At 37.2% G+C, this 25,201-nt stretch overlaps 1 protein-coding gene across 1 annotated transcript in view; it reads right to left on the bottom strand.

The window, feature by feature from the left end:
- Positions 1-25,201, bottom strand: part of LSAMP (limbic system associated membrane protein) — a 649,962-nt gene that overhangs the window by 129,141 nt on the left and 495,620 nt on the right. The gene's annotated exons all lie outside the window — the stretch shown is intronic.

Here is a 25,201-nt window from a genome sequence, read left to right as displayed (position 1 = left end):
TTTTTATGTTTTATATATAAAATTTTTCTTTGAAGAGAACCTACTATTTAATTAACCAAACCATTAACAGCAGCACCTAGTGTCAGCTTCTAGAATTTCAGGCACAATGAATAAAGGATATAGTCAATACAATAGGATTTTATGTGGATTGTAGTTTAAAAATCAAAACATGATGGCATAGAAATGTAACGTTTTGGCCAGGCATGGTAGCTCATACCTGTAATCTTAGCATTATAGGATGCTGAGGTGAGAGGATTGCTTGAGCCCAGGAGTTCAAGACCAGCCTGGGCAACAAAGTGACACTCTATCTTTATAAAAAATCAAAAAAAGTAGCCAAACATGGTAGTGCACACCCATGGTCCCAGCTTCTAGGGAGGCTGAGGTGGGAGGATTGCTTGAACCCGGGAGTTCGAGGCTGCAGCGAGCCATGAATGCACCACTGCACTCCAGCCTGGCGACAGAGTGAGACCCTGTCTAAATAAGGGGAAAAAAGGCTGGGCTCGGTGGCTCACGCCTGTAATCCCAGCACTTTGGGAGGCCGAGGCGGGTGGATCACGAGGTCAGGATATTGAGACCATCCTGGCCAACATGGTGAAACCCCGTCTCTACTAAAAATACAAACAAATTAGCCGGGCGCGGTGGCGGGCGCCTGTAGTCCCAGCTACTCGGGAGGCTGAGGCAGGAGAATGGCGTGAACCCGGGAGGCGGAGCTTGCAGTGAGCCGAGATCGCGCCACAGCATCCAGCCTGGGCGACAGAGCAAGATTCCATCTCAAAAAAAAAAAAAAAAAAAAAGGTAATGTCTCGCATTATGTAACACATTTAAAATACAGTGGTTTATATCTTTACACATGCTAACTTAACAAACACACTATTCCGTTGCTAAAAGGGAAGCCCACAGCATGCTAAATGATATTGGCTAATCCTGTATGGCCAGCTACTTCTTCCACAGTGAAGATGTATACTTACTATGATCTGGTTGTGTTTACTATGAAATCTCTTTCTAACAGTTGTACTATTAATTATAATTAAGTAATTTAATTTAGTATTGTGTGGGCTGTTAAAATATATGTGTGAAAGAAAAGGTTTTTATTTAAACTATAGTCAATTCTTTGAAAGTATTCATTAAAGGCAAGTAGCTTAAAAAGTACTCTTGTATTGAATGTGGCCAAGACAACAGTAAAAGAACGAAAACAACTAAAAATAGATTAAAACACTGCATTCATATTATTTTACAAAGGTCTTTAGATTTTCACTGCATTAAAAAAAGTCCAAACCAGAAAATGAATAGACAATTTCTTATGAATGTGGTTTATGAGAGAAAGAAGACCCAGAATTCTACTGAGCAGACCCATGCTTGCCAAAATTACCTTGATTCTAAATCACAAAATAAGTATATCAGTGCACACTCATTTGCCTACACTGAAATAAGGAAATGTTTATGGAATACTTTTTTTTATTATTTCCATGTTTGAAATGACTTTTCCAACATTCAACCACTTAGTTTTCCCACTACATTCCTTTTATAATGAGTTCCTTCTTTAATGAGTATCACCTAAAGTATTTAACAAAAAAGTCAAGCATTATATTTATCAGAAATAACATGTTGAATACATTGTAAACTATGTTTACGTCCTTATAACATGGAAGCACAATTTTAAGCAAAATACCAATCCACTCCATCTTTGGTAGAATTAATCTTGAATAACATGAGTTTTGACTTAGAGAAAGTTTTAAGAAAAACTTCCCTTGTACAAAATGCAGGTACGAAAGAAGATGCATAATGCACACAAATTAAATAAAATATTATTAAATGTAGACATGTCAATATAGAAGGAGAAGTAGTGAATTTAAGTATGTCAACAATTGCAGTCATGTTGTTGCATAAGGCCACTGAAACAAGCATTTGTACAAGTCTTCATTCAAACTGAAGTGCATCTTTTGTTTACATACGTATCTTCCTTAAAAGACAAGGAATTCATCCATTTCAGTACTATGCCTAGTTTTTTTTGAATCCCTAGCACCAGAGAGCAGGTATTTAGGAAACATCAGTTTATTGTAACAATATAGGACTTGATCATTTTTATTCTATGTGTTTCATTGCCTTTCAGATGTCGCATCTAGACTTCTGAAATACGTAGGAACATAGTAACAAAGGGAATGCACTTTGACCTTAGAAACTGGTATTGAAAGTCATAAAATGACTTGATACCTGTCACAAGATTAGTTTATTGCATATTAGTAGAAAAGTCCAACTAATAGAAAGCAGGTTCTAATAAATAATAAAATAAATTTACCATTGAGATGTAATTTTTCACTGAATCCCCAGTCTAGGTTTCCCCATCTTAAGAAGACTTTTTATTTTATAATAAAAAGCGAGGAGGAAATATATAACCTGAAGTCGAACAAACCAAGTAGGCATTGACCTTATCTAGGGATGCAGCATTGCACTTTATTCACTACATTAGATGGCTGCCTAAAAGGTTATAGTTTACTTCTGTTTAAAAAACTATTTTTGTTTGATGTAGTCCTACTTATTTATTTTTGCTTTTGTTGCCTGTGCTTTTGATGTTATATTCAAAGACTCTGCCAAGATCAGTATCAATGTCAAGGAGCTTTTTCTCTATGTTTTCTTTCTTTATTTCTTTCTTTTGTTAAGAGACAGGCTGTAGTGCAATGGTGGGACATAGCTTGCTGCAGCCTTGAGACTCACTTGGGCTCAAGTGATTCTCCCACTTCAGCCTCTCAAGTGTCTGAAACTATAGGCGCACACTACTACACTTTATTAATTATTTTATTTTATTTTTGTAGAGACAGGGTTCTAGCTAGCACTTCCAGGCTTGTCTCGAACTCTTGGGCTCAAGCAATTATCCTGCTCCTCCTCTCAAAGCACTGGGATTACAGGCCCTATGTTTTCTTCTAGGAGTTTTATGGTTTCAGATATTACATTTAAATCTTTAATTACTTTGAGTTAATTTTTGTATATGATAAAGGCAAGGGTCCAATTTAATTCTTTTGTAAATGGATATCCAATTTTACTAGCATCATTTATTAAAGAGACTTTCTTTTCCCCATTGTGTATTGTTGTCCTTGTTAAAGATTAGTTAACCACATATGTGTGGGTTTACTTCTGGGTTCTTTGTTTTGTTGCATCAGTCTATGTGTCTGCTTTCATGCCAGTATTATACTGTTTTCATTACTATACCTTTGTAGTATTTTTGATTACTATAGCTTTGTAATATAGTTTGAAATCAGGGAGTGTGGTACAAAGAAGCTTTGTTCTTCTTTCTCAAGATCACTTTGGTTACTCAGGGTCTTTTTTAGTTCCATTTCCTTTTCTCTAAAAAGCTTTTATGCATAAAAGGGAATAATCAACAAGATAAAAAGGCAACCTACAGAATGAGAGGAAATATTTGTAAACCATATATCTTATAAGGGGTTAATATTCAAAATACATAAGGAACTCACACAACTCAATAGCAAAAACTCAAATGACCCAGTTAAGAAATGAGCAAAGAGGCCGGGCGCAGTGGCTCAAGCCTGTAATCCCAGCACTTTGGGAGGCCGAGACGGGCAGATCACGAGGTCAGGAGATCGAGACCATCCTGGCTAACACGGTGAAACCCCGTCTCTACTAAAAAATACAAAAAACTAGCCGGGTGAGGTGGCGGGCCTCTGTAGTCCCAGCTACTTGGGAGGCTTAGGCAGGAGAATGGCGTGAACCCGGGAGGCGGAGCTTGCAGTGAGCTGAGATCCGGCCACTGCACTCCAGCCTGGGCGACAGAGCGAGACTCCGACTCCAAGAAAAAAAAAAAAAAAAAAGAAATGAGCAAAGAAACTCCTGAATAGACATTATTTTTCCGAAGAAAACATACATATGGTCAACAGATATATGAAAACATGTTCAACATCACTAATCACCAGGGAAATGTAAATCAAAACCAAACTGAAATATCATCTCACATCTATGAAGATGGCTATCCTCAAAAAAACAATAAGTGTTGAAAAGGGTTTGGAAAAAAGGGAACCCTTGTACAATGTGGGAATGTAACTTGGTACAGTCACTATGAAAAAGATATGGAGGTTTCTCAAAAATTAAAAACAGAACTGCCATATGATCCAACAATCCCACTTCTTGGTATGTATCCAAAGGAAATGAAATTATTACCTTGAAAAGGTATCTGCACCACCATGTTCACTGCAGTATTAACAATCACCAAGATATGGAAACAACTTAAATGTCCATCCACAGATAAATGTATTTAAAAAGTGGCACACATACATACACACACACACACACAAACACACAAAGACACACACAATAGAATATTATTCAGCCATAAAAAAGAATAACATCCTGCCATTTGCAACAACATGGATGGAACTAGAGGACATTATGCTAAGTAAAATAAGACAGGCACAGAAAGAAAAATACGTTCTCACTTACATGTGGAATCTAAATAAGTAGAACTCATAGAAACACAATAGAACAGTGGTTGCCAGGAGCTGGGGAATGGAGAAATGAGAAGATACTGATCAAAGAATGGAAACTTTCAAATATGAGGTAAACAAGTTCTGGAGATCTAATGCACAACTTGGTGGTGACAGATATGTTAATTAATTTGATTGTGATAATCAGTATACAATGTATAAATACATACAATCACCACATTGTATACCTTGAATATGTACAATCTTTGTCAATTCGATATTTTAAAATAAGAATTATTTTGTTTTAATTATATTTTTTTCTATTAATTATATAATAACTTGACAATTGTTTTTAAAATTCTACTAAAAGAAATATATTACAAAGGGGAATCGGTAATCTGGCTAGTTGGCTAATTAATAAAGGAAAAAATACTAGATACCTGCTATAAAAAAACAAAAATGGAAGGAGAGGTTAAGGAAGCAAAACAAAGAAATAAATAGCTTTGCAAACAAATTTAGTGTCTCTTTTGAATTCCATCATAAATGTTGCCTAGCTTCAAGTGTGTGTCTTTACTGATTTCTCCTTTATATAAAAACTTGTATCCCTTTTAAAAGTGCAAGTATTTCTCATCACCAACGGCCATAATTCAAAGCAGCAAAAGGTGTCTACTTGTAAAAATTTTGTCATCAGACAAAGCCAGACCATCATGACTGGGTCAGTTTCTCCTCTCTAAGCTGATAATTATCTCACACTGTTACAGAAACACTGTGGAAAGGAAAATAAGTACTTTAAGAGACTACAAATCTGAGAAAAGAGTTTCTCTAAAAATTTGAACTGCAATGTTTATAGTTTCATTCACATATTTTTTGCTGCATTTTATAAACATAAACATGATGATTCCATCATTTCATGTTTTAGCATGTACTAGATATCTCTGATGTGCTAACACTGTTAAAATGTATATTTCCAGGTCACATCCTTAGAGATTCTGATTCAGTAAGTCTATGGGAAAGCCTAGGAATAAGTATTTTTAAAGCTTGCCAATAAATTTTCATGCAAGTGATCTGCAGACCACTTTTGGGAAGCTGGGTAAAAACTTATCTTGAATGTTTAGGTTTATGTTAAAGGTGAAAACAGAATCATGGAAGCATCATCCATGGCTTTAACAAACTGCTCACATTCAATTATCAACATTAGTGCTTTAACTCAATTTTATAGTGTAGTAGAGGGAGATGAGCATAGGCTCAAATAAAAATAATACAATGCAATAAAAAGGTATTAGTGACTTGCATGGATGAACAACATATGTTAAGACGAACTCAGAAGAAATAAACATTATTTTCAGTTGTAAGGACATAGGATTTAAAAGCTGAGCATTTATGAGGGGGGCACATTTCAGTAACAAAGAAAAGTATGGAACACATCGTGAGGAGGAAGTTTTCGCCCTGTGGTGCAGCTGATGAGCTAGTAAGGCAGCAGCACTGGACCTGTGTCAGAGAGCACTGGGAAGAGTGTCTGGGGAGGTCCTCTGGGCTGAGTTACTTTATGGGTCTATTCTCATTTCTCCTGATTTGACTTTCACTTCTTTTAAGAATACTTTATCCAGATTGACTCTTCCTTGAGACCAGCTAGATACATCTTTCTTGGGAGGTGGAGAGCTGGTAGTTCCTTCCTCTTTCATGGGGAAGTCAAAATGGACCTCTCTTCCCCCTCATTGAGGTGACCACCCTTAATTAGAGAGTAAGATAGATTCTGGTTTCTTACCGTTCTGCTCCTAGAGTTAGGCTGACTAATTTTTCCTATACAGGGAGACGATGAGCACATGCCTGACAGGCTATCTGTTCTCAGCTCCCTGGGCTCTTACCTCCTTAAACTCCTACTGAGATTTCCTTTAACTAACAAACATCTGCATGTCCTGATTAAGCTATTGTCACTTAAATGGGCATTTGCCCGAGAGATGCTACTTAACCTTCTCAAATCTAATCCGAAACAGGAACTAAACTGTACACGTGTAGATTTAGAGCTTCCTGCTCTTCATCAGCCCTCATCACTGCCTCCAGAGAGCCTTTGGTAGGATCCTAGGTTATGAGTATCTCTTAGAAGATACTACCTCACCAAAAACACCTGAATCAGTCCTCAAACAAGTCTTTGGGGAAATCCTCAACTGCTTTCGAACTGCTTCTCTCTCTCCCTGTGGGAAAATACATCTTGTAACAGGTTGGTTTAGAAACAAGTCCCTAGAAGCTGTCCTGGTGGCTCAAAATCCAGGGATTCCTTAAGAAGAACATGATACATAACCAAATCCACAGATTTATAATGCAGCATTAAAAATAATCATTAATGCAGTGTTCCCACAGTACTTAATGAGGATGATGGCTGGCGGTAATGATAAATTTCTGACTGTATACTCTTGCCAGGGGCTCTCTAGGGAAGAAAGCTGCTGCTAGCTAAGACATTTAGAATTTCTGCTAAACTCTTCTCAGTAGGAATGTCCTTGCTGATGCTACTGAGGAGATGAAGGTCTGAAAGTGAGGTATTAGCTCTCATTGAAAGTAAGAACATATCGACCCTAGGCAATTAAAGACAATCTCTTTGGATACATGCATTGTTATCAATAACATGACAGTTTTGCCTATTTGAAATTCAGCCTCATGTTTCACATTGAACCTTTGGGTGACTGTCGATTGAAATCTTTAAAGGGGACTACATCAGCTAAGTATTAGCTCCCTGAAACTCCATCCTCTTATAGTTTAATTTTTCCTGATGGAAACAACAAATGGTGGATTTGAAAGTCTCTGAGGTCCTAGTGTAACTTGTTCTGCCAATTCTGAAAGAATTTTAGCTACCATTTATGAAATAAGTGCCATTTACTCCATTTTATGGAGCAAAACTAAGTATGCTGTATACTGTGGCTAATATTTTATAAATTATCTTAGTTTTTAATTGCAGTTGCACTCTGAGTTAGCTATCATTATTCACTTCACATTTTATGAATAAAGTAATTGAGGCCCAATGAGTTAAGATCCTGTTCAAGGTCACATATCTTAGAGGTGGCTGTGCTAGAATTAAAATCGAAGAATATCTAACACCATAGCCAGAGCTCTTTAACCTCTATGGTATAGTGCCTCTCTCCAGTCTACTGGGAGGGCATCCATGTTCCCTCCCACTGTGCATTTGTTCAGGTTATTTGTGCCACCCAAATAGTTTCTCTATGTATATTCCTTTCCTTCCCTGTATCTGCCTATCAAAAGTTTGTATGTTGCTTCAAGGCTGATCTTAAGTACCATCTTTTTCTAGGAAGCTTATTCTAATTTTTCTTTCCTCTTCTTTACATCCCTCTAACCAGATGCGGATTCCATATTTGAGTAATCTCAGTACCTTCCATAAAACTCATAGGGTTCTTATCTTATTTGCTTGGTTTTCTTGGCTATTCAACATAAACTTTCAAATTATGGCTCATATACATTCCCATATTTGCTTTGTTTACTTTGCTATTCAACAGAAACTTTCAAATTATGGCTCATATACATTCCCAAAAGACAAATAAAATATTACCCATAGTGTAGGTGCTCAAAAATATCGATGCAATGTAATGCACTGAAAGCATTCCTAGGATTAATCTGGGTCAGAGCTTGGATTAAGGACTTGTCCTAATTAGGTATTCACATATGGGAGCCTGGGATCATAGGTCTGTCTCCGACGTGAAGGACAGAGCGTTGTGATATGAATTTCTGGGCTCTACAAGACTTCAGATATTGTAAAGGGGTGAGAAATGGGAGGTAGGAGAAAGTAAATACCAAAGGTCACACAACTTTGAAGCTTCAGGGCCACCAAACTGTAATTCAGATCACCTTCATACTCCTGCAATATTCTTTTCACTACATCATGCTGACACAAACAGAATGACCAGTGACATTTAGAATATCTTGTCATCAATTTCTCTGGTCCTAGCATTCAACCACTTTTCCTTTCTAATGTGACTAGAAACTGAAGGAAATCAGACCTCAGCTTTAAGAAATAAAATTGCTTAACAGCTTTTAAAAATAAGTTTCAATCTAATAGACTGTACTGTCACTAGAACTCTGCTCAACTAGACACCTCTCAATTATTCACAGATGGATCATCAAGAACAAATTTTGCTTTTGAGTTCTTATTGACATTATTCCCTACTTAGTTCAGTTAAATCCTTTGTTAAGGCAACGTTAGCGTACTTTTCAACTGAAGTTTTTAAATACAATGAGTTTGAAAGAAAGACTGTTTTAAAGTCAAACTCTTAAATAGAACATCCCTTGAAAACTCTGCTTACATATTTAACACATTTTGATTGAACAAAGCCTCACAGTCAATATAAAAAATTAATACCATAAGGAGACTTCCCATTTCTAGGTATGACAAAGTAATTGGTATTATATTAACCCTCCCACTGAGGAAAATTATAAAAACTGGGTTAAAAAACAAACAAACAAAAACGACAATACTGCATGATCTCACTTATGTGTGGAATGTAAAAATGTTGAAATCATAGAAACAGAGAGCAGAATGATGGTTACTAGGGGCTCAGTGGCTAGGGTGGTAGTACTGGGGAAATGTAGGTCAAAGAATAAAAACTTTCGGTTAGCCAGAAAGAGTAACAGAACAAAAGGAATGGAGTGTTACCAAAGCAGCCAAGGCATGCTAGGCTGTGATCCTGGGATCTACAAGAAATGTTCCCTATAGGCAGATGTCAATTTCTAAGATGTCTATGTGAGTGCAAATGCCAAAAAGCCAGGCAGAAAACAGCTGCCAAGAAGCTAGAAAATATAAACAGAGATTTTGCACCAGTACATTTAAAAACCTGAGTGAAAATAATGTATTCCTTGAAAAACAATTTACCAAAATTGGCACAAAAAGTACCAGAAATTCTAAATAGTCCAATATCTATGTACAAAATTTAATGCATAATGAAAATCTTTCTACAAAGTAAATTGCAAGCCCTTCATTGGAAAATTTTTGCAAACATTTAAGCAAAGAATAAAAATCTGAAGCAAAAACTCTTCCAGAGAACACGAAAAAGGGAAAGTATTTCCAAAATTATTTTTTGAGGTCACTATAATCTCAATAAGAAAGCCTGACCAAAAAATACAAATAAAATGAAGAGTAAAATAACAAGCCCATTTCTTTTATAAATGTAGACACTAAAATATTAGCATATCAAACATATATGTTTAGATATATATGTATGTATAATTGTACATATATGGTAACATGCCAAACCAAGTTAGATTCTTTCTAAGAAATAAAAAGTTGGTTTAGCATTTGAAAAAAAATCAATGTAATTCACCATATTAACAGAATAAATAAGAAAGACAATATTATTTTTCTCTACATATGCAAAATAAGGATTTATTAAAAAAGTAATTCTCATTAATGACAGAAATCTTTAACAACTAGGAATAGAAAGGAATTTCCACAATCTGATATAGAAGATTAACCAAACATCTATAGTAAATATTATATTTAATTATGAAATATTGAAAGTTTTCACTTAGCAGAAATGAGGCAAGGATATCTGCTATTCCTTCTAATAATATTATACTGAAACTCTCAAATAATGAATTAAGGCAAGAAAAATAGTGAAAATTAGGAGAATTATAAAGGAAAAACTAAAACTCCCATGATTTGCAGATGGCATGATGGTGTGCATGGATCATATACATAATACTACTGAGTGAAAGATGTCAAACATGAAAGAGTATACACTATGGATCCCATTCATATTAAAATAAAAAGGGGAAACCTATTTATGGTAACAGTATTCGTGATAGTGGTTACGTTGGGAGAAGTGATACTGACCACAAGGGAGGCATTTGGGTTTCCGGTATGTTTTATTTCTTGACATGGGTTGTAGAAACACTAGTATGCTCACTTTGTGGAAAGTCATCAAGATTATAAGTTTTTAAAATTTCTATTATATGCACATTAGAATTCAATAAAAAGTTTACAAAAATAATTGATAAATTATTGACATATAACCCATGCCGAAAGACTCCAACTGGTAATTAAATGTGATACAAGTTTGTGCATGAGCTGATGAAAGAGTAAGAGAGGGATGAACTTGAATGAGCCAGTCTCATGGGTAACATATTATTGACTGTGTTTCTGTGCATTCTTGTGATATAACAGCTTCCTTAGGCACCTCCAACCAGGTAGCTGGCTGATGGGAGGGCCACTTTCTGGGGTCTGTCTCAGAATTGCACATTTGAGAGAATGTTAAGGAACAAACTCACAAATAAAATGCATCTATGTATAGGTGGAACCTTTGATTGAGCTATGCAGTAAGGTGATAATCTTATTACCCTAGCATGAGAGTGTGCAATAAAGAAAATCTGGGGACAAAATAGTAAAGTCCAAGAACATTTCAATCTCTTCTGAATCATGTCTAAATAATATACATGCCCTAGTTGAAATGATGTGAATTTCCAGATACACACATCCTCATAAGTTACAAATCATATGACAAAGACACGATTTATTGAATGAAGATTTCATTCATTTGGTTTCCAGCTCATTTCTGCCTCCCTTCTTCCCTATTTATTTAAGAAGTCCTGATTTACAGAACATTCTACGCAACAACTGCAGAATATACATTCTTTTCATCAGCACATGGAACGTTCTCCAAGATAGACCATATGATAGGCCACAAAACAAGTCTCAATAAATTTAAGAAAACTGAAATCATATCAGGCATCCTCTCAGACCACAGTGTAATGAAACTGGAAATTAACTCCAAAAAGAACCCTCAAAACCATAGAAATGTATGGAAATTAAATAATCTACTCCTGAATGATCTTTAAGTCAACACTGAAATCAAGATGGAAATTTAAAAATTATTTTAACTGAACAATAATAGTGACACAACTTATCAAATCCTGTGGGATACAGCAAAAACAGTGCTAAAAGGAAAGTTCATAGCATTAAATGCCTACATCAAAAAGTCTGAAAGAACACAGACAATGTAACACCACACCTCAAGGAACTAGAGAAATAAGAGCAAACCAAAATCAAACCCAGCATAAGAAATAACAAAGGTCAGAGCAGAACTAAATAAAATTAAAACAATAACAACAACAGCAAATAATAATAATAATAATACAAAAGATAAACGAAGGCTAGGCATGGTGGCTTACACCTGTAATCCCAGGACTTCGGGAGGCTGAGGGAGACAGATCACTTGAGGCCAGGAGTTTGAGACCAGCCTGTCCAACATGGTAAAACCCCATCTCTACAAAAAATACCAAAATTAGGCAGGCATGGTGGCACATGCCTGTAATCCCAGCACTTTGGGAGGCTAAGCCACGTGAATCACCTGAGGCCAGGAGTTTGAGACCAGCCTGTCCAATATGGCAAAACCCTGTCTCTACAAAAATTACCCAGGCATGGTGGTGCATGCCTCTAATCCCAGCTCCTCAGGTGGCTGAGGCATGAGAATTGCTTGAATCTGGGAGATGGAGATTGCAATGAGCCAAGATTGGTCCACTGCATTGCAGCTTGGGTAACAGAGCAAGACTGTGTCTCTAAATAAATAAATAAAAACTATTTTTAAAATGATAAACAAAATTGATAGACCGCTAGTGAGATTAACCAAGAAAAGAAGAAAAAAGATCCAAATAAACTCAAGCAGAAACTAAATGCAAGATACTACAACTGATACCACAGAAATACAAAAGGTCATTCAAGGCTACTATGAACACCTTTATGTACATGAACTAGAAAATCTAGAGGATAGATAAATTCCTGGAAATATATGGCCCTCCTAGATTAACTCAGGAAGAAATAGAAACTCTGAACAGACCAATAACAAGTAGTGAGACTGAAATACTATTAAAAAAATTGCCCACAACCAAAAAAGTCTAGGACCAGATAGATTCACACTTGAACTTTCTATCACACATTCAAAGAAGAATTAATGCTAATTTTATTGAAACTATTCCAAAAGGTAGAGAAAGAGGGAATCCTCCACAAATAACTCTAAGACACCAGTATCACCCTAATACCAAAACCAGGAAAGGACATAATAAAAAAAGAGAAAACTACAGACCAGTATCCCTGAAGAACATAGATGTAAAAGTTATCAACAAAATACTACCAAATCCAACAGCATATCAAAAAGATAATACACCATGATCAAGTGGGTTTCATATGAGGGATGCAGGGATGGATTAACATATGCAAATCAATAAATATGATACATCACATAAACAGAATTAAAAACAAAAACCGTATGATCATCTCAGTAGACACAGAAAAAGCATTTGACAAAATCCAGCATTTCTTTATGACAGAAACCCTCAGCAAAATTGCCATAGAAGGGACATACCTCAAGGTAATAAAAGTTATCTATGACAAACCCACAGCCAACATTATACTGAAAGGGAAAAAGTTGAAAGAATTCCCCCTGAGAACTGGAATAAGACAAGGATGCCCACTTTCACCACTTCTATTCAACATAGTACTGGAATTCCTAGGCAGCACAATCAGACTAGAGAAAGAAAGAAAGGGCACTCAAATTGGTAAAGAGGAAGTCAAACTGGAGCTGTTCACTGATGATATAATAATGTAACTAGAAAACCCTAAAGACTCATCCAAAAGCCTCCTAGATCTGATAAATGAATTCAGTAAAGTCTCAGGATACAAAAATCAATGTATACAAATCAGTAGCACTGCTATACAACAACAACGACCAAACTAAGAATTAAATCAAGATGAAAAAAATCAATCTTTTTTAGAAAAGCTGCAATAAATAAATAAATAAATAAATAAATAACTTAGAAATATACCTAATCAAGAACGTGAAAGATCTGTACAAGAAAAACTATGAAACATTACTGAAAGAAATCTTTTATAACACAAATGAATGGAAATATATCCCATGCTCATCACTGGGTAGAATCAATATTGTGAAAATGACCATACTGCCAAAAGCAATCCATAGATTAAGTGCAATTCCTATTAAAACATCATCATCATTCACAAAGCTAGGAAAAAAAAACCCTAAAATTTGTATGGAACCAAAAAACAGCCCACATAACCAAAGCAAAACTTAGCCAAAAAAAAAAAAAAAAAAAAAAAAAAAAATTTCTGGAAGCATTACATTGCCCAACTTCAAACTACACTACAAGGCTATAGTTACCAAAACAGCATGGTACTGGTATAGAAACAGGCATATAGACCAAGGGAACAAAATAGAAAACCCAAGATAATATTTACAGCCAAATAAAGCCAGATACTTACAGCCAACTGACATTTGACAAAGCAAACAAAAATATAACGTAGGAAAGGACATTCTGTTCAACAAATGGTGCTGTTATAATCAACAATGGTGCAAGCCACATGATGAATAATGAAACTGGATCCTCATTTCTTACCTTATACAAAATTCAACTCAAGATGATCAAAGACTTAAATCTGAGTCCTGAATCCATAAAATCTCCAGAAGATAACATCAGAAAAACTCTTCTAGACATATGCTTAGGCAAAGAGTTCATAACCAACACCACAAAAGCAAATGCAACAAATACAAAAATAGATGGGACCCAACTAAACTAAAAAGCTTCTGCCCAGCAAAATAAATAATTAGCAGAGTAAACAGCCAACCCACAATATGGGAGAAAATATTCTCAAACTATGCATCTGACAAAGGACTAATATCCAGCATCTATAAGGAACTCAAACAAATCAGCAAGAAAAAAAAAAAAAAAACAGTCCCATCAGAAGTGGATGTGGTGGTTAATGTTGAGGGTCAACTTGATTGGATTGAAGGATGCAAAGTATTGATCCTGATGTGTCTGTGAGGGTGTTGCCAAAGGAGATAAACATTTGAGTCAGTGGACTGGGAAAGGCAGGCCCACCCTCAATCTGGGTGGGCACAATCTAATCAGCTGCCTATGTGGCCAGAATAAAAGCAGGCAGAGGAACATGGATAGACTAGACTGTTTTAGTCTTCTGGCCTACATTTTTCTCCTGTGCTGCATGCTTCCTGCCCTCAAACACTGGACTCCAGGTTCTTCAGCTTTGGGACTTAGACTGGCTTCCTTGCTCCCCAGATTGCAGATGGCCTACTGTGGGACCTCATCTTCTGATTGTGTGAGTCAATACTCCTTACTAAAGGCATATACATATATATATATATACACACACACACACACACATATATATATATAGTATTAGTTTTGTCCCTTTAGAGAACCCTAATACAGTAAATAGATAATTCTCAGAAGATATACAAATGGCCAACAAACATGAAAAAATGCTCAGCATCACTAATTATCAGGAAAATGCCAATTAAAACCACAGTGAGATACCACCTTAGTCCTGCAAGAATAGCCATAATTTAAACATCAAAAAACAACCGATGTTGGAATGAATGTGGTAAAAAGGGAACTCTTTTACACTGCTGGTGGGAATGTCGACTAGTATAACCACTACAGAAAACAGTACAGACATTCCTTAAAGGACTAAAAGTACAACTACCATTTGATCCAGTAATCCCACTACTGGGTATCTACCCAGAGGAAAAGAAGTCATTATCTGAAAAAGACACTTGCACACGCATGTTTATAGCAGCACAATTCACAATGGCAAAAATATGGAAGCAGCCTAAATGCCCATCAACCAATGAGTAGATAAATGAATGAAACAATGGCATTTGTAGTAACCTGGATGGAGTTGGAGACCATAATTCTAAGCAAAGTAACTCAGGAATGGAAAAACCAAATATCATATGCTTTCACGCATAAGTGGGCGCTAAGCTATGAGGACATGAAGGCATAAGAATAGTACAACGGACTTTGGGGATTCAGGGGGAATGGTGGGAGGAGGGTGAGAGATAAAAGTCTACATATTGGGCACAGTGTACACTGCTCAGGTAATGGGTGCACCAAAATCTCAGAAATCACTACTGAAGAACTTATCCATGTAATCAAAAACCATCATCTGTTCCCAAAAACTATTGAAATAAAAAAACTAGAAGTCCTGGTGTGCTCTTGGGCTTGATAAGCTTGTGTAGGGTCTGATCTCTTGTGGAAAAGACTTGGGAAGTGGATAAAGCGGTATCAAAATATGTAAAAGTAAAGAACAACAGAAAAAAATCAGTTTGAGATGTAAGAAAAATTATTGTAATAGTAAAAATAATTACTGAATGCTTATTGTATACGGTCTCTTTGTAAAGTGCTTTATTATTTTATTTAACCTTGCCAAAAACACTAGGCAAAGTCAATGTTAATTCCATGTTACAGATGAGGGAATAATTTGCTCAAAGTCATAAGAGATAGTGGTAGAACTGAGGCTTGAAAATTTTCGGTCTGATTCAGAGCTTCTTCTCAGCCACTATACCTCATCAACCTCCTCATCCAGAGGAGATGGCCAAGGGGTATGTCCTTCGTGTCTGCATCTCAGATCTCCTCATCCAATTGCTGCCCATTTTTTCCACATGTACACCTATTTATTAATTTTATTTTTGCTGATATAGTATAACCAACTTTCATTATTTAGGTGATTTTTTCAGGCAAATTCTCATTTTGAGCCATTTTCTACATATCCTAGTCATGAATGTATGTATGTAGTAGAATCAGACCAATGTTAGTTAGCAAAACTGATTAGTGAAACAAATTTAATGGGATGAAACAAAATGTACTGTGCTTAAACACACACACACACACATGTCTAAAATAAGCCGAATAAAAATTCCTTGTAGATCAGCAATTTTGGGTTTTCTGCAATATTATCTGCAGTCATGCTTTCCCTTCGCCAAACTTTTCCCTCATCAGGATAACTAAGCTTAGTGACACACTGAGCAAAATGCTGGTGACCAGGAGAGATGCTGCCATAAACGTGTTCTGAGGAAAACTTGGAGATTAAAAGGGCAAGCTTTTAAGGACTCTTAATAACAAAACAAGATCTTGAAATTTGCAAAATTCCTTACCTTTGTTACATTCTACCCTGCAGAGTCTGGCTTCTGCCTACTTCTCCAAAGTCTTTTTTATAAGAGTGAGTCCTCTCACTGTGCTGTAACCACATTGTCCAGTTTTCCATTTCTTTAGTCATTTCCTGCTTTAGGACCCCTTTGATCCTCTTGATCCCCCTGCCTGGAATGCTCTTTGTCCAGTTCTTGCCATGGTTGGTTCGTTTTTATCTTTCAGTTCTCAGGTCAAATGTTTCCTTCTGTAAGAGGCCATCCTTGTCCTCCTTAGCCAAAGCAAATGCCCCTGCACACTTGACTGCCTCTTAGAACATCCTAGTAATTTAAATTTTTTTGTATCACATACGACAATCTAAGAGTATCTTGTTTATTTGTTTTTTAACTGTTTATTTTCTGCCTTCTTCCCCACTCCCTCATCCGGATTCCCAGTTTGCATGTTATATCCATAAGATACTTGATGAATACTTGTTGAGGGTTTATTTATTTTTTCCTTTACTATATTTTCTGGGCCTGCTTATTTGGAATGTCTGCAACTTTCCCTCATTCATCTCTGGCATATGTGCTTCTATGGACAGCCAGCCTGGGAGCACAGTTTTACTGTGGATAGCCTACATTGGGTCTGCTGTTTGCTGAAGGACAGGCCCTACCTCCATAACTCCATGCTGAGCCATTCATGCACTTAGCTCTGTGAGATCTTCTGGTGAGAAGAAATTGACCCATCTACTCCTCTAGATAGACAGGTACAGAGATACTACCATGGGGAGCAAGAAAGATTAAGTTCTGAATTTGCAGGGACTTTTTCAGCAAGAAGCTAGAGAAGTTGAAATGGACATGGCAAATGGAGACAGAAAAAATATAAAAGTCTGATACATTCCTCTTTGACACATCAGCTGCTTCACTGAGATAAAGCATTCATTTGTAATAAAGCCAAGTTCTTTCCATATTGGGGCCAAATATAGATTAGAATAAAAGGACAATGTGTTTTTAACCAAATATATGATTTTAAGATGACTGGCAAAGAAAAGGCACTCTCTCTCTAGAGCCCAGCATTTGTTAGATGCTACCTTTCTGGTAGTTTTTAATCAGGAAGATATTGGCTCAGGCTTTTAAAATAGCTCCATTATTATTTATTTCTCAATGCACCAGATCCTGTTGCCAGATTGGCTTCTGTGCATTCCTGAGCCCATGGGTCCCCTTAGTCTTTGGTAATTTTTTGTCAGGCTTTCTATACTTGAATTTGACATCACCCTTCCACCTATTTGCTTCCTAATGTTTTTGATTTATTTTTATTTTTACTTTTTATTTTATTTTATTTTTTGAGACGGAGTCTCGCTCTGTCGCCCAGGCTGGAGTGCAGTGGCGCGATCTCCGCTCACTGCAAGCTCCACTTCCTGGGTTCATGCCATTCTTCTGCCTCAGCCTTCTGAGTAGCACCACGCCCGGTTAATTTTTTGTATTTTTAGTAGAGATGGGGTTTCACTGTGTTAGCCAGGATGGTTTCGATCTCCTGACCTCATGATCCGCCCACCTCGGCCTCCCAAAGTGCTGGGATTACAGGCGTGAGCCACTGCACCTGGCCATTTTTTTTGATATTTTATTTGTAACTTGTTGGTAAACCTAAATCTCATTCTCAATCCTTACATCCTAAATAGAATTTTTCAGGTTTCATATTTCTCTAGAATTATAATTTGTTTTTCTCTTGCTCCTGGTTTAGCCCTGATAGTTTCTTTACTAAAATATCCCAGCAGACCATGTTCACTTCTCATGAAAGTAGTGGTGGTATTAGACTTCATTCATTCCTTTCCAAATACTTATTAAGCACCTACTGTATGCTAGACACTGTACTAAGTGCTAGGGATATAACCATAAACAAAATCAGCATGGTACTTGTTCTTATGGAACTTATAATTGGATGTAGGAGACAGGTATTTAAACAAGCCATTGTATTAACTGCTGATGAGTAAAGAAGGGTCTGCTAGCCCAGTAGGTAGTTGTGTGTGTGTGCCCTGTGTGTTATCAGATAAAACATTTAGTCAGAATTACCCAGGTACTTTTAATAGACAGCAGCAAAAGAAAACCTCTCTGGTTGCTATTCTTATGGCACCCATACTCTACCTGCTTCACTGGGCAGGGAGCTCATGAGTCTTCAGAGTTGCCTCCAACAAAAATCTCTGACATGAATGATATTGGTCCTGAGAAGGTCAGTGGCATCCCTCATTTAAACATCTGGGCAGATGAAAGGAGTGAAGTCCTGTGAATAAACTCCCAAAGTCCTCATTAGGCCAGCATCAGGCATTTTTTAAAAAGAGTTTTTATGGAAAATTCAAGCTACTGCCAAGGATAAAACTTTAACTGAGCCATAGAAGAGGCTTACCAGTTCAAAATGTGACTCAGTTCAAATGTAGGCTACCACGATTCACTTCTTTGCTCAAAACTTCACCTAGAGACATACTATTATTTATGATAACTTTTAGGGCTTGTGTGCTCTCCCATGATTATTATCTCCATATAGCTGTAAAGGGAAACTTACAGTCTGACCAGAGAGGAAGAGTTGGGAAAGCACTAGGGTATGTGAGGTTATCAGGCTGGAACCAGAAGCTGCATATACAGAGTTCTGCAAGACAGATCTGATCTCATAGGCTTCCCATCCAAGAATGAGCAGCCGTGCATCATTTTGACCAAACGATGATAGAAGAGATAAGTTCCAACTGTAGTCCATCTAGTCACTTCTCAGTGATCTTAATCCCCATAGAGGAGAAAAACTCTGACATGGTAGATTGACACAACTGAGAATCTACCCCCATTAAATCCACTCTTTCTGCACCATGGACTTCAATTGATTCTTAACATCCAGATGGTTGCCCACCTCTATTCTTAGTTCAGACTATTCTTTGGTAGAGGATACTCATGTTTTAAAGATGTCCTCCCTGAGAGCTGAGGCAAGTGTACTTATCACCCAGAAGATAATTCACTAAAGATTTGGATTTAGGTTTATGTCAGTTAGTTTTCAAGATAAAAATCCAAAAGGCAACAAAGGAGAGAAAAAATTGGAAGCTTATATAGTTAAAATTTTATAATTCTTTAACTATTTCCAAATAAGAGATATCAGAAGTCATCAATACCAACGATCTTAAATGAGGATTTATTGTATGTAACCTACCATGTTAAGGATGTTCAAGGGTTTCTTGGATTTAGGAGCTTCATCTCTTCAGCCCTAATCTCCCCTTCCAGGCTTCTTGAAGAAGTCATTCCAACATTCTTCAGGTGCCAGAAGGTTTCAAGAACCTAAAATCTAGCTTTTCTTCGACTTTTGTGAGGACCCATTTAGTATACTCCCAACAATGATTTATGGTCAAAACTAATACCTCAAACTTTTATATTTGTCACATTTTTAATGAAAGTACTCTGATTCTATCTCCACTCCTCTTTGTGAATATCTTGTAAGAGTTTAACTCAAATCAACTGAATAATTTATGTAGTAAAGATATGCATGATAGGCATGAGAATCCTGACATTTTCATTTGAAGAAATCAAGTACCCATAGAGGTCAAAACTTATATCAGACACTCAGGAAGCACCTCTGATTACAGATGTAGAAGTCCCTTTCATACCACATCCATCTCCAAGGGCTATAGCCACTACACAAATGGCTCATGTTGAAAAACAGAGCCTGTTTGTTTAGGAAACTTTTATAAACACTTTGTGGCCATATACTAATTTTTTTTTGGTTATTTATTTATTTATTTATTTTTGATTTTCTTTTTTTTAATTATTTTTATTTTTATTTTTTTATTATTATTATACTTTAAGTTCTAGGGTACATGTGCATAACGTGCAGGTTTGTTACATATATATCCTTGTGCCATGTTGGTGTGCTGCACCCATCAACTCCTCAGCACCCATCAACTCATCCTTTACATCAGGTATAACTCCCAATGCAATCCCTCCCCCTTCCCCCCTCCCCATAATAGGCCCTGGTGTGTGATGTTCCCCTTCCCAAGTCCAAGTGATCTCATTGTTCAGTTCCCACCTATGAGTGAGAACATGCAGTGTTTGGTTTTCTGTTCTTGCGATAGTTTGCTGAGAATGATGGTTTCCAGCTGCATCCATGTCCCTACAAAGGACACAAACTCATCCTTTTTTATGGCTGCATAGTATTCCATGGTGTATATGTGCCACATTTTCTTAATCCAGTCTGTCACTGATGGGCATTTGGGTTGATTCCAAGTCTTTGCTATTGTGAATAGTGCCACAATGAACATACGTGTGCATGTGTCTTTATAGCAGCATGATTTATAATCCTTTGGGTATATACGCAGTAAAGGGATGGCTGGGTCATATGGTACTTCTAGTTCTAGATCCTTGAGTAATCGCCATACTGTTTTCCATAATGGTTGAACTAGTTTACAATCCCACCAATGGTGTAAAAGTGTTCCTATTTCTCCACATCCTCTCCAGCACTTGCTTTTTCCTGACTTTTTAATGATCGCCATTCTAACTGGTGTGAGATGGTATCTCATTGTGGTTTTGATTTGCATTTCTCTGATGGCCAGTGATGACGAGCATTTTTTCATGTGTCTGTTGGCTATATGAATGTCTTCTTTTGAGAAATGTCTGTTCATATCCCTTGCCCACTTTTTGATGGGGTTGTTTTTTTCTTGTAAATTTGTTTGAGTTCTTTGTAGGTTCTGGATATTAGCCCTTTGTCAAATGAGTAGATTGCAAAAATTTTCTCCCATTCTGATGGTAGTTTCTTTTGCTGTGCAGAAGCTCTTTAGTTTCATTAGATCCCATTTGTCAATTTTGGCTTCTGTTGCTGTTGCTTTTGGTGTTTTAGATATGAAGTCCATACTAATATTTAATGATGTCTTTCAATAATGTCCTTGCCCCAAACTTCATCCTGACCAGCCTGAGGCCCCATCACCTAATTTTTTTTTAATGCCTCATTTGAGAAGACCTAAACCCCAGTGCAGCTGCGGCAACCTAATGGAACGACATGATCCTCAAAGGGACATTAGGACAACAGCTAATTCATCAGTATTCTTGCTATCTATGATAAGTATGTCACCATTGTATGCTTTGAGCTAAGACAAAGGTGCCAGGAAATTTGTGTCTTCCACATTAGCCTCAAATGCCTGCATGGTATAATTTCAATGAATGTAATGATTCTCTTGCTTCCATCTCAAAGCTCTGGTGCCATTATTGTAGTTTTAATGTATACAGCAAGACCATTTTGTACCTTTCCTTGGAAGACATGGTGACCCACTTATCCAGAAGGGCTTTCAAAAACATGTTCTTCTCAAACCCTAGGATTTCCAACTGTAACTGAGTGATCATCTAGTTGTAAAGACTTTTTGTCTACTAGCTCTATACCACCTCTATCTTTTATCAACATTTCCAGGTGTTTGCTGCTCAGGTTTCCCAGGAGTGGAGTAAGAGAGGTGGAAGGTTTTCTGGCCCCAAATGAAAGGGGATATAACAAATCCCACTCTTGTCAGGAATGTAGTCATAACTAGTTCTGAGCCTGTTATATTTTTTAGATGAACATATTTACATAAAAAAATCTATTCATACATGCACACATACATACATATGCACATAGTTTGGCTCATTTTAGGAAGGACTTGAGGTGTCGCAGAAAAACATTGTTACAGGGGTTGCAAAGTGCCCATTTTGATGCCCTCTTAATTATGACTAATATAACTTGAACTTCTTAATCAAGACTAATATAACTTGAACTTTTAAGGGAAAATGTCTATCTATAATTATTGAGATGCTAATTTTGACAAATTTTCCAAATATATGCTTGATTTCTAAATTACAAATGACTATAGGGTAAAGATCTTTTATTTCAGGCTCTTTGACAACCTTACAACGGTGTTTTTAAGTAGGGGTTTTGAATTGTAAAAGTTTCAAAGATGTTTATGAGATTCTATGCCAATATTCTTAGTATTTTTCTTCAATTTGCTCAGACATTATAAATCCTGTGTGAGAAGTGAGGAGAAAATGGAGGTTGATATGAGGTTGATATAACTTCCCCGAAGGTCAGCCAGTAAGCTAGGGGAAAGGACGGAATTAGAACTCACACCCCTCAATTTTCCAGGCTGTTGCTTAGCCCACTGAACCCCACTGCCTCTGACTCAGTGTATTAATATAGACTGAAACACAGATTGCTTGAACATATGGCAGAGAGGATGAGAAGATAATATTCTGTGGCAGGATTCATTTCTGAAGGCAAGTAGACGTAAAGGCTGTTTTTCTGCACAGGATTCAGCAAGTGAAGCGTTAAGCAAGCACTTAAAAAAAAATTGTCTCCAAATGATACAACTTTTCCCCTTGAATGAGATCTGTTTCTGGGCATTCATTGTCAGGGAAAGCCAGTGGAAGTGGGGCCAGGAGGACTGTAGGCCACCTATAGGCTATAGTAAAAATAAGTAAGGATCTTCCAGAGCCCCAGAATTGTGCATAGAGGGAGGAGTGCCTAATAAATGCCAGTTCCTTCTCCTTCCTCAGCAAACCACACCCTGTAGTTAGGACACAAATTATAGATTTGTCTCTTGATCTAGATGTTTCTATCTTCTTTAGCAATAATCTGCAGTATTCTACGTTCATAATAAGACTTAGTTATTTCTTTTCTCACTATTATTGATGCCACTTAGGGCTTCATTCAGTACATTGGGCAAGTTATTCTGGATTTCAGCCTGAGATGTTTTTCTTGTGAGACACAGTGATATCGGGTTTGTAAGGAGACAAAGCTCAATGCATTCAAGGCATAGAGTCTAAAGGTTCAAAATTTTAGGCATGATTTAGGGTGGTGGTTTTCAAATTGGTGGATCCACCAAGAAGAGGAAAGGGAAGAGGCTGCATAGGGAAGGTTCAGTACCCCTCTTCTCTTCTTATATGTTGTAAATATGTGCTGTATAAGAGTTTAATGTAAAAGTTTGGTTGGAAAAATTGAGGGTTTCGTAACTGAAAGACACTTTTAAAAGCCTGATTTAGGGAATGGTTGCTTTTATCTAATAAAATGTAGTAGTTCAGAGCATGTGTATTGGTTATAAGACTAATCTTACTTTGCATCTAACTAGCCTTGTGATCTCAGATAACCTGCTTAGCCTCCCTGTGCTTTAGTGCCCCTAACTATAGTAACTGTGCCTATCTCACAGGTTTGTAATGAGGCCTAAATGAGGTAATATATGGATGTGTTTGACATTGAGACTGGCACACACTAAACACTCACTAAAAGGTAGCTGCTGTTATAATTTTATCATCACTATTACTATTATTTTTGCTATTATTATTAGATCTATTCCAAAGGTTGGATTTATTACCTTTTTCTAGTTTGCAATTTAGGTAGAATGGCATGGGAGTTCAATGATCTGAATGTGAATGGCAGCCACCCCCACCCCGCCCAACTCAGGAAAAAAGAATATGAAATGTTCTGGTGGCAAAGGGAATATAGAGAGAGTTCATGGAGAAATGGTGTCTTGGGGTCTGGGCCATGCTGACTGGTGAACATCCCTTTTACCAAACTGAAGATTTGTGTCCCTTACTCTTATGAGCTGAATTGTGTCCCCTGTACCCCAAGTTCATATGCTAAAGTCCCAATCCTTAGTACCTCAGAATGTGGCTGCATTTGGAAGTGAGGTGTGTAAAGAGGTTAAGTTAAAATCAGGCCATTAGGGTGAGCCCTAATGCAATATAACTAGTTTCATTATAAAAAGAGGAGGTTTGGACACAATGCCTATAGAAGAAGGACAATCTGAAGATACAGGACCACCTACAAACCAAGGGAAGAGGTGTGAAGCAGAGTTAGCTTCCAGAAATGTGAGGAAATACATTTCTGTTGTTTAAGCCACCCAGTCTGTGCTATTTTGTTATGTCAGCCTTGGAGACTTCAAATTTTAGTTTAATTCAGAAAACAGGCTTTTCTTTACCAATCCAAATGCAGAGAAAACACACCAGGGCCTGGTACTCCTTTGAAATTCCAATTCTGCTCTTCTTTTTTCCTTAGTAAAATTCTACTGGTTCATGTTGTCATCTTTTAGGCATCCACCAAGTCAGCATGTTAATTTTTTCCGGCAGCGTTTCATCTGGTGCTCCCCAACACTGTTATCCTTTCTGGACAATTGTAATGGCCTCTCTAGCACATGGTTGGCGTGGCTTTCCGCCTGCACGCTGGAGTCTGCCATATGCACCACTTACAAGAAGGACTTAAAGAGTTATCAATTCAGGTTCATATCAGATAATAAAATGCCTGCCAAAATAATGCCCTGGAATACCCTGAAATCAACTGTTAATAAAAGGCAAATAAAAAAAAATCGTTAATTTTTTTCCCCATGGAGAATTTTCTTTAAAAATCCAGCACAGTCAAAATGAAAGAGCTATCAAAGAAAGCTCCCCCATTAGCTGTCAGTTCACAGCAACTTCAATCAGCTGGTGTGCCTGCGCCTGCGGTAATATCTCCCCAGCATCCTCCCACACGCCCAACTTGACTGCTCTGTGCAAGCCACATTAAACCTGTCTGCCATCAATCCCTGGGTCTGCTTTTCAGCAGCAGCTTAACGAGGTAAGGGAGCTGCCATCACCAAGAGGCAAATGCTATTTCAGAGGGACTGGGAGAAGCTGAGAGAGGGGTGGAAGTGGAGAAAAGCTAGATATAGGCCATTAAGCAACAGGGTTTTTCTCATAAGATCTTCTCACATTGTCATTTCTATGCAGATGTGTTTTCCAGCCTCCTAAAGTCAGAAGAGACAGTGGGAGATGAGTTAGGAAGCACTAAATCATAGCAAACTGGTCACATTCACACAGTTTTAT

The sequence above is a fragment of the Macaca mulatta genome, chromosome 2 (assembly GCF_049350105.2).
Source record: "Macaca mulatta isolate MMU2019108-1 chromosome 2, T2T-MMU8v2.0, whole genome shotgun sequence".
NCBI classification, from domain to species: domain Eukaryota; kingdom Metazoa; phylum Chordata; class Mammalia; order Primates; family Cercopithecidae; genus Macaca; species Macaca mulatta.
Note: the sequence above shows the minus strand (reverse complement) of the source record. Positions and strands in the feature narration are given on the sequence as shown.